This window comes from the organism of the source record quoted next, unplaced genomic scaffold (assembly GCF_019419815.1).
Source record: "Pyrus x bretschneideri cultivar Hongxiangsu unplaced genomic scaffold, Pyrus_bretschneideri_v1 Contig10, whole genome shotgun sequence".
NCBI lineage: Eukaryota > Viridiplantae > Streptophyta > Magnoliopsida > Rosales > Rosaceae > Pyrus > Pyrus x bretschneideri.
The window spans coordinates 5,855,361-5,872,565 of NW_025999391.1; positions in this window are offsets into that span (position 1 = coordinate 5,855,361).

Sequence of the window (17,205 nt, forward strand, 5' to 3'; positions counted from 1 at the left end):
CATAAAACACGATTAGGCAAGAGAGAGAACAATTATTTTCTCTGCTGATCGAAACCGATTGGGATCTCATATCGTTTGCCATCATGAATCAAGATACGCTTCGTTATTTATTGTATTTCCGCATCTAATGCATATGCGGAAATCATGAAGTTTAATGATCTTGGCTTAATTTGATTTATAATTTACAGCATTCTGTTGGAGTTAGTGCATTCATGAAAAAGGTCAAAGATATGTATTAAGTGTTGATTTGTACTCTTATTTGGTACTATCACAATCATCTCCTTCATCTGTTTCCATCATTTGATGGTTGAAGAAGTTGAAGGATTGCAAGTGTTTAAAGTAGCATGTATATATGTAGATATATGAAAGTGCAACCCTTGAATATCCTAATATCGGCATGATTTGATTGTATATCTGTTGAGGTAAAATGTTTGGAACAGGTTATGCTCAATTAATCGAATTTGACACTTTGTAAACAAATTAATAAACAAAGAATGGTATAACAAAACGGTTTATTTTTCCTGTTTGGACTTAAAATAAGTTTGGGCCTGTACAAGGCCCAAATGCTTTTACTTCACTAGATTTTATTGAATATTTAATTTCAACACAATTGAACAGTAGTCAAGTCCAAAGATTTGAAAATACTTTATACATGGGATTGTGGACGGCAAACACAAGTTTTGTTGTTGTTGTTGTTGTTTTTTTTTTTTTTTTTTTTTTTTCCTTCTTCTGAACAAACGATATTATCTATACTAAAGGGAGGGGGATGAGCTTAGTATCACAATGGGTTAACAACAATGTGGTTCAAATTCACCTTTGGTGAGAATTGAACCTAAGACCTCTCGTTTAACCGGTTAGTTTTTACAAAGGAAAAGCTACGTCCTGCATTTTGGTAGTTTTGAGGGGTAAAAGCTCAAGTTATTATGCAAATTATTATCTTCTATTATTAGTTACATCAGCAACTAGGAGCAGAGAGAAATATTTTGAGAGTAAAAGACTTAAAGAAAGGTCTGTTCTATAAAAAGCAGCATAAAAGAAGAAGAAAATAATACTCAAATCACAACTTAAAAAGACTTTAAAGCTATGGTGCCTATTAAATTCCTTTTGTAATCCAGTATCTTTGTACTTGTATTTATGTTTAAAGCTCTACTACATTGCTTGTAATATCGATTCCTTTTAAGAAACATTTCTTTCAAACACTTCAACAACATGCACGAAGTTGCCCGACTAGTAAGAAAATTTGCCCGATAGGTTTAAACTTGTTCGATCTCTTCTATTTTGCATTTCCTTCAACTTATTACTTGTATTTTGCATTTTCTTCAAATTATTACTTTGTAGTTGAATATTTGCCAAGTATTTAACATCATTTTCTTTCTGTTCCTTTATTTTCGTAGTCTTTCATACATTTATGTAAACATATATGTAAGTATTGCAAACTGAGTTGAATTAAGAGTCAATCAGTTTGTGGTTATCACTTGACATACACAGTAGCGGAGCCAAGGTGGGGGCAATGGAATTCCTTGACCCCAATAACCTTGTACAGAACTGGTACTTGAAAGAGAGAACTGAAGAAGATCAAAGGACGAAAAAATGGCGCAAGTACAACCATCTGGGGAAAAAACCCAAGAGGTCCTAGAAATGGAGGTGAAAGAAAACCCAAGAAGTCCATCGTTCAAATTCAATGCACAAGCACCTGAATTTGTGCCAAGATCACACGCCCAGATGCCAATTTCTGGTTATTTCAACCCCTGCTTTCACTTTCTTCGTGACACTGCTTCCCCTGATTGGTTTTACGTTGAGGACCAAGAATTGCATCCTTACTTGATCTCCAATAATCCCAATATCAATCCGCTTTCCAATCGGTCCAAGAATACGATCCCGGATGATCTTCAGTAGAAGTTCATCAATAATTCTTTTTATTCCTTTTATTTTGTTGATCAAGGAAATATCATTTGTCGACTGTGAATCTAGACTATTGACCAGGTTGATTTTTGTGTAAATATGTACCAGGTTCAATATGCCAAAAGAATGTTACCTATGTGTTAAATTTATGAAATTATGTACGTAGATTTGGCTTTTTGTTTAAAGAAATTAGATAAAATATATGTCTAGATTTTTGGATTATGTTGGGAAAACTGGAATCATCCTTTTGGATATAGGATTTTCGTTGTGGATCCTATCCAATTTAATATAAGAAGCCATTAAAAGCGTTCGTCCAATGCGAGATGTCCCATAACGAAATCTGTATCGAAATGTCTTAAACAGTTGGAGATCCTCTAGAAATTATGAGCCATCATTTCACTCTTTCAAATTTGCAATGCATGAGATGTTAAATTCTTCTAACATATGGATTTGTTGTTATCCTTATTGATGCCCATAGTCATTAAACAATTAGGACTGGACCATGACAGCACCTAGTCATTTTTTCGCCCTTTGATCTTCCCTTTCGGTCACTTTTTTCTTTGTTTCAGGAGGATTCATTTGTATCCAATGCTCATTGTTTTATTTCGACTTGATTCACAGAAATAATACCGAAAAGAAGTGTGATCTATTACTCAAAGAAGGTGACATTCTTGGTGTGGCCAGAAGGATACTACCTGCTGTAAATCTTGCCCTATCAAAGACGAAAGTGCTATTCTCAGGAGAGCCATCCATGACCCTCAAGGTAATGACAAACAAAACATCAAGGCAGTGTTTGAATTCAGAATTGCTTGCTTTGTGTCATTAGTAATGGAAGCTCAACTTTTGACTCCATTATCTTAAATTCCTGGCTCCGCCACTAGACATACATAAAGAAAATATTTGAAGTCCTTTACAAAGCAAGACACAGAAAAAATCTTAACAAGGATCTTAACCCCATCTATGACGCGATCTTTTGATTAGAAGCTTAATTTACGTATGATGCAAGCTTACATTGAAATAATAACATTTTTGTTAGTATAAATCAATAGTGGCACGCCTGATACAATGAATGACTCATTTAATAGAGCTTATGCCTAAAACCGCACCGTTAAGAAAAAAAATATTCTAAAAACAGCACTGAAGACCATACTTTATTTAACGTATAAAACCGCTCCGTTGAGGAATAAAGTATATATAAAACCCGAACCCAATAACAGCTTATGAATCGAAACCAAATAAAATATTATGTAACAATGCTCTTGTGCTAAGTAGTCGATAAATTAATCCTACGATAACTGCTTATTTGAGTCCATTCTACAAATTCATCTTATGATTGCTCATTCTTTTGGTAATCATTCAAAGATATCTCTAAAACAAAAAATTATCTAAATCAGAAATCATTTCATTATTGGACATGACAATTTTCATTTTTATAAGAATTTTTTTTTTTTTTATTTGTATGATCATCGTTAGATAACAGAATATTACATGATTACTAATTATTTGTAAGAGTGATATTTGAACAGTTAGAACTATTGCGAAAAATCACTCTAATAGAGGGATTTTTGTGGGATGACGAAAATATTTCTCAACTACAACTCACTATATATATGAGTGTTCTTTTTCATGAAATTATATATATTGTTTTACTTGATTGGATGACTAAATATTATTTGGTTGGAATTAAAGAAGTCCATATAGCATTTATGATCAAAGAAATATTATATGCTTTGACAAATTAATTGCAAGAGTGAATTTGAATGCAAATTCAAGCGGTGAGATTTCTCAGATAAAATAAAAAAAGTTAATTTTTCTTCTTTTAGTTTGGCCACTCATTCTTTTTCAGAAGTGAAACCTCTCTACGACTGCGACGATCGTAGAGTCCTTTTCTATGGCAACACATTCCTCACCGTTCACTGATTATAAACTATATAATTATACTAACTCAATGAAGTCCATTGTTTCTGATCGAAGAAATGTTATCTTCTGCTAAATGTTAAACACGGCGTCCCCAAAGATAAGATTGATTCTAATTGGTCACGAGTATATTGTAATGACTTTCATGCCCCAGCTGAAAGCAAAACCATCTGTCATCTGCATGATGGAGCCATAAACATATTCAGTGTGAACAACTTTAAATGATGAAATTAAAGAGAAAATTCAATACAGTGTTATTAATTTATTGTTCAACTACATAGGGGTTGTTTTATCCCATATCTAGTCTTTCACATCCCCATTTCTTCTACTTAGGGGTGGTTAAAAAATTTGAAAATCGAAAGTACCGAACTGAAGTTAATAAAATCGAACAAAAAAATCAAACCGAATTTGAAAAATCAAACCGAATCGAAATTGGTTGGTTTGGTTTCTGTTTTAGTGGTTTGAAAATCAAACCAAACCAAATCGATTTAACCTTTAAAACAACGTCGCTTAACTCCGAAATGATGTCGTTTTTTTACCCCTATAACCCTAGTTGCTCGCCTGCTCCTCACTTCTTCTTCCGTACTTCTTCGCTTTGTGTTGCTTTGCTGCAGCCCACCCGCAACACTTCTATCTCTCTCTCTTCGACTCTTCAAGTAGAATTTGATCACATCGTTAATTAGCACGATGTTGCTGCAGATTGGACCGTGAGTGGGAAGATAAGAGCACGAGCGTAATGCCTAACAGAGTCAAAGAGTTCATGGATCGGCAGTAGCTAGCCAAGGACTTTTGACTTAGGCTTCCTTTTGATATCTACATGAGAAACCGTTTCAGGAAACACTTAATTTGCCGATAAGTAAGGCCAGAACAATTCGTTGTTCGAAAACACTCCACCGTTATGAAAGCCTAGGTCATGGACGGAGTGATATCATTGTGGCAGGGAAGCTGGCAATTAGAAGTTCTAATCCCTCATTTCTCCATGATAGAGTTTTGAGCGAAGGTTTGTCCAACACCAGGGCAGTCCCCTTCTCAATTGGGGCTTATAAGTAATTTGACCTTTAGATTTGTAATTTAGGATTGGGTGGTTGGAAGGATCAAGTGCTTGGGCTTGATGGTTGTGTGATTTGGGCTTGCCTAAACTAATACCCTAATATAATTAATCAAGACAAGGGCTTTAGAAATTAAAATTAATCAGAGTTCATTAATTTCAATTTGGAATTAAGTTTTTAATTAATATTAAACACGTTTTGATTAAGAGACACAACCGGTAGAAAAAGTTGTCTACTATTAGATACATCCAAGAGGTATTTGAAAAGGGTAGAAATAGCCTATATAATTGTGGCTTAATTTGTAATACCCTGAAAATTTAAATCTATGAACTAGATATTCGTAATTATGAATATGCAGAGAAAATAAAAAATAAATCGATTTATGGTTATGAAAATTGAATTGAGAAATTGTAAAAAATTTGTTTCTGGAAATTATTATAATTTACATATTTGTATTATTGAGATTCTATATTATTTTTCGAGAATTTATATTAATTTGTTTGAATTTAGTTCTAAATTAAACTAGTTATGAAGTTTGAAGTTTGGAAATTAATTATCTAAAATCCATAAAACTTTCGAGGTCACAATTTATATGTTTGAATATAACTCAATGTCATGAACGTGTAGGTGCAAACCGTTTGTAAAACGGAGTTATAACGAAGAATTTATTAACGATTGAAGTGGAGGGCAAAATAGACATTTTCCCATTAATTTGGAAGGCCCCAGAAAATCTGGAGCAATGGGATGATGCCACATGTGTGGCTGTGAGGAAGAGACGGTGGTAGGAGAGAAAATGAGGGAGATGGTGGACCAATGGGGAGGGAGAATTGGGAGGAAAAAAGAGATAAGGAGGGAATATTGGATCACCCTGGACTCGGTGAACCCGACCTGGTTAGCCGGCTCCCGTGATAGTTTTCCGTCATATTCTCGGCGAGCTTTTTCGAGTTATTACCTGGAAAAGTGTTTTTGACCTCCCCTCTCTAAATTCTATCAAAAACCTGAGCTATTTTGATCTTGGTTTCGTGGGAAGTGCACCGGCGGGTGTACGAGGTGGACGGCGGCGATTCCGCCATTTGGGAAAGCAACATGGTCAACTACCACCATGGCTCGACTCTTGGTGAGGCAGGGAACAAAGCACAAAACTGTAGGGGCGGCGAAGCACCGGAGGTGACGGATCGAAGCCACTCATTTCTAGCATTTCCGACGGGTTTGAGGGAAATTGGAGCTTTTCTCGGCTAAATTGGACTTGGCCACATGTATAAAACTTACTATACTAATTGAGATCTTCATTTTTGTGAAATTTGAGAATTTTTGGAATTAATTGAATTTTCCGATGAGTCGGGGCGGCACGTGGGCCGAGACCCCACCTGACCTTCCTAGGCTCAATTTGATACCTCAATTCCATATTTGACATCCAATTAATGGAATTCCATCGTTTGAGTATAATTTCGTTAAGATCCGCCACTTGATCATTATATGAATTGACGATCCGACTGTTGGATCAACACCAAACTTTAATACATGATAGTACATAATAATTGAGGACCATAGGAACTTATGGACCGGGAATCCGATGTACGGATCTTCCCGAATTGCATTTGTAAGTTCATAAAGTAAAATGTTGACCGCCACTAGAAATGGTGAATAGTGAACTACGAAAGGCTTGATCCCGCTCAAGGGTACGTAGGTAGTCTAACAGGGGTTAGATGCAGCCTTAAATAATTGAGATTAATCTTTTGTTGGAAGTTTGAGGGAAGAAAAGAAATTATGGTGTTTTAATTGAAAACTAAAATCTTATGTTTTTGGTAAGTAAATTTTAATTATAGATTTTGTGAGTGATTAAGAAATTTACATAAAGAATTGTGAGTAACAATAGTTAGTTAAATTAGAGCTTAATTTTGGCCCATCACTGAAATTAGTTTCCGAAATAAAATTTTCGGGTCAGGGCGTTACAAAATGGTATCAGAGCAAATGATCCTACCTTATAATGTGAGATATTATTGGTGTTTATGGATGTGAATTGTAAATTATGAATTGCATTGATATTGCATTATTTTATAAGTGCTATGAGTATGAAGGAATTTATGTGGAATGCATATATTGTGAATCATCATGAATTGAATTAAATTGAATGGGAGTAGAAAATTTTAAAATATCGTATTCATGTTATAGCTTTGAAGATGAGTGTTTGGTTTAAAGTTTCAGATAAATCTTGAATTGAGTTGATATTATGATATGCATTATGAAAATGTTGAATGTTAAAATGATAGTGAAATTTTAACAAGTAGATGGAAAAGTTGTATTATACCTGGGCAAGTGAAAAATGTTGAATTGGGCGGAAAAAGGCTTAGATGTTGAATTGGGCGAAAAAGGCTCGTGGGTATTGAATTGGGCGAAAAGGTCCGTGGAATGGGAGGAATGTTTGATTGGGCAAAATGGCCTATGGATGTATGATTGGGCAAAGTGGCCCCGTGAATATTGATTTGGTCGTGATGGCCCGTGGAATGGAAGAAATGTTTGATTGGGCAAAATGGCTCGTGGATGTGGATTTGGGCGAAATGACCCATGGAATGTGGAAAAGTGGTTGAATGGGCATAAAGACCCAATGTTTCCGGGAGAAAAGCTCCATATGTAGGCTGTGAGAATGAGTTATCAATGTGATTTTGCTGTGTGGGAAGGTAAATTGCCAGGTATATTACGATTCTTTCCAGATTGCTAGTCACTTGTCGGGATAAAAAGAAAATCGTGGTAAAATCTTTGTTGATAAAAAAGCTCATTTTAGACTCCTCACAAGTGTATTTTTCTTTCTAAATATAAAAAATTTGGAATGCAAAAAGTTTTGTATTGCTAATAACAATTCCCTAATTTTATATAATCAAATTGAGAGAATTAGGATTAGCGGCTAAATATATGGTGGACTACATTCAGAAATCTATGAAAGTTACATGTAAAATTTTATTTTTTCACCGAAAGCTACCTGGGTTGTATCCCATGGTAGTCTTTAACGTGGCTTCGCCTTTGATATGTCAATTAAGTTAGTATCATTTTATTTTCTGTATTTATTTTGTTTGTTGTTTCATTATGTATTGCAAGTATATTTTATAAATAAAAATTCAGTATTTCAAATTCTATTATTATTTTAATTTTTGAATTGTTCGACAACACTCCATAACTCCATACCATGCATGTAAGCTAAATCCTTGTTGATAAATGTTATTATGGTTGAATGCTGCTAAGATTGATATATGAAGATCTTAAGTCGCGTAATTAATTTGTTAACTTTTTTGTTATGGTAGCGCTTCCTATATACATACACAAGGTAAGTTACCATATCCATACCTACCTAAATACATTTTTATTCTATTTTTATTTATTTTTATATAGAACCTGCCTCTATACATGGTACGTTTTTATTATGCCGTTTATCTTGTTATAATTGCTCAGAAATTAACTCGTGCAATTGACTGATACAGTATGTTTATCTGGAATATTAATTTTCTTTTCGTTTTGATTTGTGGATTGGAAACAAGTTGATGTTCAAATCATGGGTCTTGTATTGTCCTCTTTTAACCAAGCGGCATTCCCACACAGTTCATGTATATGAATATTATGGAAAATACTAGAGAGATCAAATATTTTAAATCAAATGATGTGGTTGATAATTAGATTATTACTTAAATATTAATTAATGTGCTTATTTTCTATTGGTAACATATAATTTAGTTTGCAAATATGGTTTAAATTCAGGCTCTCCCTAGCATTATCCTAATATTTTTGCTTTTCTTTTTTTGAACAAATATTTTTGCTTTTCTTGTTCTTGTCTTTGTGTTAGTTTTCTGCTGTTTTTCAATTAAAAGAGTCATTCAATCACCAAAGTTGGGGATGAATTCTAAATCTGTATTCTACACAACATGTCCTGGGTTCGACTCCTGACATTGGTAAAGGGTTCGACTCCTGACATTGGTAAATCGCACAATGGTGGCCAGGGGGATAAAAACTTGTGTGGGGCTTGACTTGCCACTAAACTTAGCCTAAGTAGGACTACAATCCACTCAAAACTCGCCACATGCCTAAGCTTAAATATAATCTTTTATCATTCTTTTTTATTTAAAATTCTTATAATTATTTTTCTACTAATTAATAAATTATAAAGATCAATCTAATGTTTTTTTTTTTTTTTGTCTTTCATTTTTCTTTTTCCTTCTCCCCCCCCCTTTTTTTTTCTTCCCAAATTTTCCTCCACTTTGTTTTGTCGTTCTCTCTCTCCTAGTTGTGGTTCTTGCTTTTTATGAATTTCTGCACTTTTTTCTTCACAAAATTTCTTTGCCATATTTCCCCACTGTTTCTCTCCTCTCTCCAAATACAAATCTTTATTTCCCCCCATTGCTTCTCTCCTCTCCATAAATACAAAAGTGCACACTCTAGATTATCGAGTTAATGTTTTCATAACCTATTTGTTATCTTTCACTTTTTTTTTATCGCAGTAGCTTTCTATTTTCAAGAAAGTACATCTAACCAAATATAATTAAGAAAAAAAAAAGAATCCTAATACGCCTATATATGTGGGTTATTCATGTCAAGTTCTATAAAGAACGAAAAGAAACTAACAAATTCTTGGTTGCTTTCCATGATAAAATTGGAATGGATGCATAATTTTTTTTTTTTTTTTTTTTGAAGGAAAGCAAGAAACAAAACTGCGAGAGAGTATTAAAGACCTACGGCAAAACAAAGTGGAGGGGAATTTGGGAAAAGAAAAAATAGGGGGAAAGAACGAAAAAAAAAAAGAAAAAGGAAACATTAGATTAATATATATTATTAGTAGAAAAAATAATTATGAAAATTTCAAATATAAAAGATTTATCAAAGAATATATTTAAGACTTGTCAGATGGCAAGTTTTGAGTGGGTTGTAGTGTCACTCAGTGAAGTCCAGTGAAAATTCAAGCCCCACATAAGCCGGGAAATGTTGAAATGCCTTTGTGAGTCTTTTCAACCCATAGACGAGTGGATTGCCGTGGCAAAACTACCAACTGATCCTTTTTTTTTTAAAGAAAAATTTAAAAAGTCATTCCACACTTAGCTAGCAAATGCGTAACAAGAACCATCAAAAGGTTTCTAGAAAATAAACAACTTGGCCAGTTGATGAAGGTTCCAAAATTTTATTAATTTCAAATACTCGAAGGTTACAATAAGTCACAACTGGGGAGCTTCTGCACTTGAGTAAAATGAGGAACCCTAACTATTTTTAGTTAGTCAGGAAGAGACATTGCAGCAGCAAGCCGGAGAACCCTTCACAGGTCCCATACAGATGCCTCCTTTCGGATGATTCTTGGCTTTGCAAGCCGCATTGCAGTCTGGGAATTTATCACATGGGCCTAGGCAAATCACTGTTATTCTTAGCGCCCCTGCCGGCCATGCCACTGTTAATCCCAATTCAACAAAATTCAAATTAGTTAACTGCAACATTAAATCTTAGGTCTGCACAGGGTTATAAAAGTTTTTGACAACTAAAACACTTCAAACAATTAACTAATGAGTACGACATCAAAAGTCCAAAACCGAATTGTATACAACTTAAATTGAATGGTACTGGTAATTATTCAAGGCATTTTGTTAAAAAGGTTGAGAATTATATTGATGTTATTGATTATCTCTCTGAAATTTTGACACTAATTGCATTTAGAAGAAAATTTAAAAGTGGCTGTGGATCGTAAAGTGCTCTACGTAAAAAGACCCGCCATATACTTGAAGCACGTGGATTTATAACAAGATATTTCAACATAATCATTATAAAAGCCCTTTTAGGGGAAAAAGGGCTAAAAATACATCTACAAAAAAATCCCATATGCAACAAAAGATGCATGCTTTTCAGCTTTTGTGTGATATATATGTGCCATGGTAATAAGAAATTGAGGAACCCAATTACCTGAAGTGAAAAGCAACATAATGAAGAGAAACCCAGCCAGGTGCAGTTGAACCGTTGGAGAAACTTTGCCAGCAGCCATCATAAAATATCCCTTGTGTGAAGATTTATCACCCTGTAATTTCTTTAGTTGATGAATTGTGTGGATATATACACACACACACACACATACTAAAAAGCTTTTAATTTCTTTAATTAATAACTTTCTATATATTTTCTCAAAAAAAAAAAAAAAAAAAACTTTCTATATAGAGAGAACACGGTATTTAATTTTTATTAGGTAAGTTTTTAATTTCTTTAATTAATAACTTTCTATATATTTTCTCAAAAAAAAAAAAAAAATCTTTCTATGTATGGAGAATATGGTATTTGATTTTTATTAGGTAAGTTTTTAATTTCAATCCTTCGTAAGATCCGGAAATCATAATTGAATTGGATATTTTTCTTCAAAATATTGAGATTTATGTATTTTTCCTGTTTTCCTTAGCTTAAAAAAAATAATAATAATAAAATAAACTCTTTATTTGCACCTTTATTATTATTTTATTTTTTTTGGATAATGCTTTTGTCTTCAATGGTGGGACTTACTTGTCCCCTATTTATGATCAACGAACCTTTACTTTTTACAAACACCATTGATTGATTTAACATGTAAGAATGACTAAACGATCTTTTCAAATTGAATAAGTTTTTGCATATATGATCTTTAGATGATGATAAAGAACGATTCTGATTATGATGTTCGGACAGTAAAAATTCGTTATCTTAAGTGTAGTACACAAGTATTATCTTTTTTTTTTTTTTTTTAACTCTCTTCCTCGATTCAAAGAGAAATGCTTAAGGAGACTCTCTAATAAGAAATTGAGGAACCCAATTACCTGAAGTGAAAAGCAACGTAACGAAGAGAAACCCAGCCAGGTGCAGTAGAACCGTTGGAGAAACTTTGCCAGCTGTCATCATAAAATATCCCTTGCGTGAAGATTTATCACCCTGTAATTTCTTTAGTTGATGAGTGTATGGATACACACACACACATACTAAAAAGCTTTTAGTTTCTTTAATTAATAACTTTCTATATATTTTCTAGGGATGGCAATTCTAACCGTTAAACCCGATAACCATCCGAATGGATTGGATTTAGATATAAAAATTCGGGTATGGTTTGGATATGGGGAAAAACCGTGAACTTTATTCGGTTATGGTTTGGGATATGGTTATAAGGATACCCAATCCATATCCGTACCCGAATTCGATCCGAATATTATATATATATATATGATATATATTATAATTTTATTCAATTATGCCTTTCGAAATCTTGGAATCATGCCCACAACGTATTCAATTATTTCTATCCCTATGGTACTAATTCATTATGCATGCATTAAACCCTATACTATCTTTATTATGCACCAAACATCATACATGGGGCATACCAACAACCTCATCAATTCTATACTATCTTTATTATGCATCAAACATCGTTCTTTTGTCGTCACAAGTTTTGAAATGATTAGACAATTTGTTTTGTCTTCCTTTCGTATTTGTTTTTGTCCTCTTTTTCTTTTTTATTGGACCAATTTATCATATTGGCTTATAATGAACAACTTCAAATATATATTGTTATGTTTTTTGTAATTGGATGTGGCAATTTAATGGCAGAATTAGTATCTACTAAAATTAATAGTGCGTCAATTGGATGAATATATATATATATATTATTATTATTTTGACAAAGATGGATATAACCGATAACCGATTGAAAATCCGTTACCTAGTGGATATAGTTATGGATAATCCCCGATGGTTATTTTGCGGTTATGGGTATGGTTAATTTCATGATTATGGGGATGGATATAGCATTTCCGTCCCCAAACCGAACCGTTACCATCCCTAATATTTTCTCAAAAAAAAAAAAAAAAAAAGCTTTCAATATATAGAGAATATGGTATTCGTTTTTTATTAGGTAAGTTTTTAATCTCAATCCTTCATAAGATCCGGAAATCATAATTGAATTGGATTTTTTTTTCTTCAATATATTGAGATTTATGTATTTTTCATGTTTTCCTTAGCTTAAAAAAAATAAAAAAAAATAAAAAAACTATTTTATTTGCACCTTTATTTTTTTATTTTTGGATAATGCTTTTGTCTTCAATGGTGGGACTTACTTGTCCCCTACTTATGATTAACGAACCTTTACTAGTTACAAAAATCGTTGATCAGTTTAACACGTATGGATGACTAAACAATCTTCAAATTGAATACGTTTTTGCATATATGATCTTTTGATGATGATAAGAACGATTCTGATTATGATATTTAGACAATAAAAGTTAATTAATCTTAAGTGTGGTACACAAGTATTATCCTTTTTTTTACTCTCTTCCTCGATTCGAAGAGAAATGCTTAAGGAGACTCTCTAAAATTGGACTCTTCATGGACTCTCTAACATTTCATGTTTTTTGCCTAATGTTTTATAATGTTAGCACAAGAATACACATAAAATTGTTAAGGTAACAGAAAATCTATGGAGACCCACTTTAAGAGGAGGAATTTTTCAAGATACTCGGTACATCAGACGATTGGATTACCCACCCACTAAACACCCAATCAATTTCAGACCTTTTTGTTTTGTTGGAGATAAAGCCTATTTATAAAATATTTCAATGGTGGGGAAACGATAAAAAAAAAAAGAAGTTCAACTCGATTAATTTCTCAATCCGTTCATCTTCTTCCTTGATAGAGGCAACCGAGGACTTGATAGAGAGCAGGCAAGCAAGGTGGAGGCTGTGAAGGACGAGACGACGCGGTACCATCAGTTTCAGGGTGGTGAGAAGGGTGGGGAAGTTTATGGATGACAAGATCTCCTCATTAATTTAGTAGTGGAGGGGCTTTGAAGATGGCGATGCTGGGGGATTTTGAGAGCACTCAATCAATAGGGTTGGGGGTTGACGTTGAAAATGTTGGTGGAGTTTTTAAGTTCAAATCAGACTGAATTTCATGATGCCAGTGGCAAGATTAGCCTTAGAAAAGTCAACTTATGAAAGATACATGAATAGATTGCCCTGATTGATAGGATAAAAGTTTCGTCATGATTTTTTCGAGGAATTTAAAGATGACTATAAAAGAAATTCTTCAGAAAACTCAACAAATATGTTTGAAGAAGCTAAAGAAATTTGGATTTCAAAGGATTTTAAAAGACTTATTATAAGTAACAGATTTTAAAGGATTTTAATAGATTTTATAATTCTATCTAAATCTTGGCAGATTTATACGGATTTTTGTAATAGATTTCTATGAACTTCTTTTATGAATTACACATGATTTTATAACACCAGAAGAATATATAACAATGGATATCATCCTAGTTCGTAGTTCAACAACTCAACTCTCTCCAGCAAGTCTGAGATATGATGTTTCAATGTCTGGGAAAGATAGAAAATATATTAGAAATGAAATAATAGCCAACAATTTTGAAGAATAACAAACACCATTCTCTATAGTTCAATTGACCGAGTCAATGCTTGTCTTCTTGTCAATAAATTCCTAAGCCTTAATGGAATAGAGCATTGATAGTTTTTCCCACGATAGAAACTAAATTGGCTAAGTATAGCTGGTTATTATGACCAGCAAGGCAATTCACATGAAATCAAAGCTAAGACTAGTAAAACCATTAGGAAGGTAATGTCATCAGGCATGAACCCAAATTAGGCAGTTTGGTTTACACTTGGACTTGAACTTCTATAGCCTATATAAAGAACAATTTGGCATGAACGCAAATTAGGGTTCCTTCTTAAGTAATTAAGATCGGATTGAAAGTATTGCAAGGACCAGACAAAATAGAGTGGTTTATTATGGGATGGAAGAAATAATGGGCCTAAACAATCAGCACAAAGTTGCAAAGTCACAAAATCTGCGATTTGGCCTAAACAATTATCACAAATAAACAAACATTCATTTCTTACACACCAACAACAGTAACAACAATCTATGAAATTATAAAATAAACCATACAAGAATTTGGAAGAGAAAAGCAATACGTTAAGGGATGAGGAAATCAGGAATAAGAAATCAGAAAAAAATAAACCAACAATCATTACTATTCTATTGAGAAAGGAAGACTGTTCTTATTCTAGAGCATGAAAAGAATCATAAATCAGAGGGGGAGGGAGTTGGATTCTTGATGGCATTTGGTACTTATACCAGCATCATCAAATCCATCAAAATCCTTCACTTACTAAAATCCTAGCAAATCATTGGTATTTTGACTACACCTAGACATTTTTGGACGTTTTTAAATTCTTAATCTATTACCAATGGATTTGGATGTATTCTTTAAAATTCTCTTAAATCCTAATTTGACTACACCATGATTTCAAAGTTTTCTAAAATCATCTTTTAAAATCTTAATTAATGAACTACACCCGGATTTGAAAATATATTAAAATCTTATCAAATCCTAATTTGACTACACCTCCTAATTGGTGGGTTGCAAACGAAGAAGATGAAGTTTCAAAAATTTTAGAATAAATTTTAATAAAAATATAAAGAATGAACTAATTTTCAACAAAAAGATAAGAAAACAAAACGAATTTCAGTTAAAAACAAAAAACAACGTGTCCCATGCCTATTGGTTCGGTACTTCACCTATCATGTATGAGGTGGAGTTTCTAGAATTTTTTTTTTAAAAGAGCCTGCTTAGCATTTATCCAATTGGAATATCATGGTACTCTTGCAGTTCCCTTTCCCATAATAGGTTTAATTTCTCAAAACTAAACCCATAATTTCCAATGCTCTTGGAACACCAAACAAGAAGACCACCACCAGCCTTGCTGACCTCATGTATATAGAGAGAGAAAGAGGAACGGAAAAATTAGTAAAAATAAAAACTTAGGATGATTACTGTATTTAAATTCGGAATGAAAAAGTAAAACAAAACTTTTTATTAGCGCCAATGCGTTATGAGAAAATCAAATTTAATATATTTTAATTGGGAAAGAAGTAAAACAAAACATTTTGTTAATGTCAATGTATTATGAGAAAATCAAAACTTAATTGTGACTAATGGAAAATTTTAATGAAGTTTGATAGAGTTTTTATTGATTTTTAAAGATTATTCATTTGTAAAATTTGAGTGAGAAATTTAGCAGTGGAGGGGCTCTAAAGATGGTGATGCTTGGGATTTTGGGGGTTGACAGTGAAAAAGTTAGTGGAGTTTTAAAGTTCAAATCAGACTTTCATGATGCCAGTGGCAGGATAAGCCTTAGAAAAGTCAACTTGTGGAGGATACATGAATAGATTGCCAGGATTGATAGGACAAAAGTTGTGTCATGAAATTTTTGAGGAATTTAAAGATGAATATATAGGAAATTCTTCAGAAAACTCAGCAAATATGTTAGAAGAAACTAAAGAAATTTGGATTTCAAAGGATTTTAAAAGACTTATTATAAGTGAAATATTTTAAAGGATTTTGATGGATTTTATAATTCTATATGGATTTTAGCAGATTTATATGGATTTTTATAATAGATTTATATTAATTTGTATGGACGTCTTTTATGAATTACGTAGGATTTTATAACACCAGAAGAATATATAACAATGGATATCATACTAGTTCGGAGTTCAACAGCTCAACTCTCTCCAACAAGTCTGAGATATGATGTTTCAATGTCAGGGAAAGATAGGAAATATATTAGAAATGAAATAATAGCCAACAGTTTTGAAGAATAATAAACACGATTCTCTATAGTTCAATTGACCGAGTCAATGCATGTCTTCTTGTCAATAAATTCCTAGGCCTTAATGGAACAGGGCATTGATAGTTTTTCCCATGATAGAAACTAAATTGGTTAAGTGTAGCTGGTTATTATGACAGGCAAGACAATTCACATGACATCAAAGCTAAGAATAGTAAACCATTAGGAAGGTAATGTCATAAGGCATGAACCCAAATTAGCCAGATTGGTTTACCCTTGGACTTGAACTTCTACAACCTATATAAAGAAAAATTTGGCATGAACGCAAATTAGGGTTCCTCCTTAAGTAATTAAGCTAAGATTGAAAGTATTGCAGGGACTAGACAAAATAGAGTGGTTTATTATGGGATAGAAGAAATAACGGGCCTAAACAATCATCACAAAGTCGTAAAGTCACAAAATCTGCGATTCGTCCTAAACAATTATCACAAATAAACCAACATTCATTTCTTACACAGCAACAACAGTAACAGCAATCTATGAAATTATAAAAATAAACCATACAAGAATTTGGAAGAGAAAAGCAATACGTTAAGGGATGAGGGAATCAGGAATCAGAAATAAGAAAAAATAAACCAACAGTCATTACTCTTCTATATCTGAGAGAGAAAGATTGTTCTTATTTTAGAGCATTAAAAGAATCAGAAATCAAAGGG